Below are 2529 nucleotides of genomic sequence, written 5' to 3'. Positions count from 1 at the left end.
TATGCAATCATGGAATTTTATAATTACCGTTTACAGTACATTTAACAGAAAAGTTTGATTTTTTTTACATTTTTATCGTAATAGATCACTAAAATAAAAATCATACTAATCATTTCTAAATAACTTTTGGTATTTAAAAAGATTCTACAATGGAAATATTCAGAATTTAATTAATTTTAATGATTGTATATCTAAAAAAACCAATAAAAAAAAGTTGTTAAAAAGATTTACTCAATTGAGCGTATTATAAAATTTGATTATAATTGTAAAAATCCATCTTTAAATTCAGGTGAAACTAAGAATCATTTTTTTTTTAAATTTATGATTTATATAACAACATGTTACAAAAAAATTAGTAATATTATAGACTGGTAGTAGCACACACAAATAGAGTTATAAAATTAATAAATTACAAAATTAAATTATTTACTCTTGTAGTTGAATACTTTTATCATAAAATCTAATTCCACAATAAATACTTTAAGAATATTAGATATTAATGATTTTAATTGTTTGTATGGAAAAAGCTGGTTAAGCTACTTTTTATTTGAATAAGGAATATTTTTTCGATTTTTAAGAGTAATAACTTAAACTAAATACGAATAGTAATCATTTGATGTATTGTTGAAAAAAGTAGGTCGAGTGGGATTGGCATAATGAATCGTAGCCACAAAAAAACCACATAGTAAAATAATATTAACTTGAATAAGAAATTTCTTCTCACGAGGGGAGACTATAATGATGGGACCCTTGATATTTATTGAAGTTATTGAAACTAAATGAGATAAAAATCAAATGTTTTGAAAATTTTTTTCTAACTCAAAAAAAATGCAAAGTGTTTATTGTCACGGGCGGATTTGAATCTCGTATCCTAAACGTGAAAGACACAAGTGTTACTGACTCGGAAACTGTTCGTTGCTTTTGTTGCATGATAAAATTGGCTATTTAAGCTAAGTCAAATTTAAAAGTTACTTTTTGACTTTGAAAAAGCAAAAAAATTTAAATAAGTTTAATTTCTTATGTGTTATGACATGTATTCAATGTGAATTAAATTATATAATATTCATGAAAGTCAGTATATTTCCCTTATAAGATAATTTAAAATAATATAAAACACAAAACCCAGAATTTTAATACAAAAATAGCATATTTTTGAATACGGTTGCCATTTGCACATAGAAGATAGGTCGTCGGGATAAATTTTTTTTTTAATTTTATAGTACATGACATAAGCTTTAATATGACATATATTTAAAGGACGCAGTATTTTCGGAACATTTTCAAAAGTAAAGTTGAAAGAGTTTTTTTTTTATACAATGTTTCAAGTTTTGAACGTCCCCTATATAAGGGGAAATTGTCCAATTTTAATAAAAAGTATGTCAAATGAAAGATGTACTTATAATGTATTTAAAAAAAAAAAAAAATTTGTGCTGATACATACATTTTTCGAAAAGTTATAGCATTTTTAAGTTGAAAATTTAAAATCGAAAATTTAACACAAAAATAGCATTTTTTTAACGACGGCAGCCGTTTGCATGCAGAAGATAATATATAAACTTGGGTGCTTTGTGTCAAATTTTTCGTATATTGAACGCCCGACGCTTTTTTTCACAATAATTCTAGTATTTTACGTTCATTATTGTTTTAAGTTTATTTTAAAAATTATTTTTAACTTTTTAGTTCGATATGCTTTAAAAGCGAGTCTTTTAGTTTTTAACACGCTTATATTAGTTTCACATGTATGTTGTTTGTTGGTTTATTGTAAGTTTGTAACTCCACGCGGCACGTGTTATTATGTCGCATATCCCGTCGTGTATGACCTTGAGACTAGACTGTCGTAACGCATTCACCCCACCCGAGTTACCACTCGCCACCAACAATATTTTCCTGTATATTTTTATTTTTGGTTTTCGTACCCGTATACGCGTGCGTGTCATTAATTATATATATATATATATAACAAATTTTTATTATAATTGACACGGCCCACAGTGGAATGAAACGCCGATTTAGGCGGCCAAAAGTATCATTTTTTAAAAGTCACTTAAATTTTTTTTTTTTAGCAAAACACATTAATATCATACTTAAGGATTTTAATACAAATTTTCAAGGGCATAAGTTGATTTAGTGAAGATGTAGAGCTATTTTAATGTTATACTTCTAAAATTTTTCCGTATTTTCAGTTATTTTGAGTTTATTTTTGTACATTTTTTTTTATGCCTTAAAACATAATTTAAAATTAAAAAATATTTTTATTCCTATTAAAAAAGATATCCTTTTTCAAATGAAAAAGAAAAAAAAAGATTTTTCTTTATTTTTGTGGAATTAAACATATTTATACTTAAAAAAAAATCGAAATTTTTCGTTTTTTTCTCAAGTTTGCTCGTTTAAAGAGATTAACTAAAAATTACGCAAAATTACACGTTAATCCATACATGTGGCTTGTAGAGCAAGTCATTAGCTATACTATGAAAAAAAAAAATTTTGCACTCGATAATATTTGAACTGTACATACTGCATTTACCTACA

This window comes from Daktulosphaira vitifoliae, unplaced genomic scaffold (assembly GCF_025091365.1).
Source record: "Daktulosphaira vitifoliae isolate Bord-2020 unplaced genomic scaffold, ASM2509136v1 Scaffold_3, whole genome shotgun sequence".
NCBI lineage: Eukaryota > Metazoa > Arthropoda > Insecta > Hemiptera > Phylloxeridae > Daktulosphaira > Daktulosphaira vitifoliae.
The sequence above is the reverse complement of the archived record's forward strand: the minus strand, read 5'-3'. Positions refer to the sequence as shown.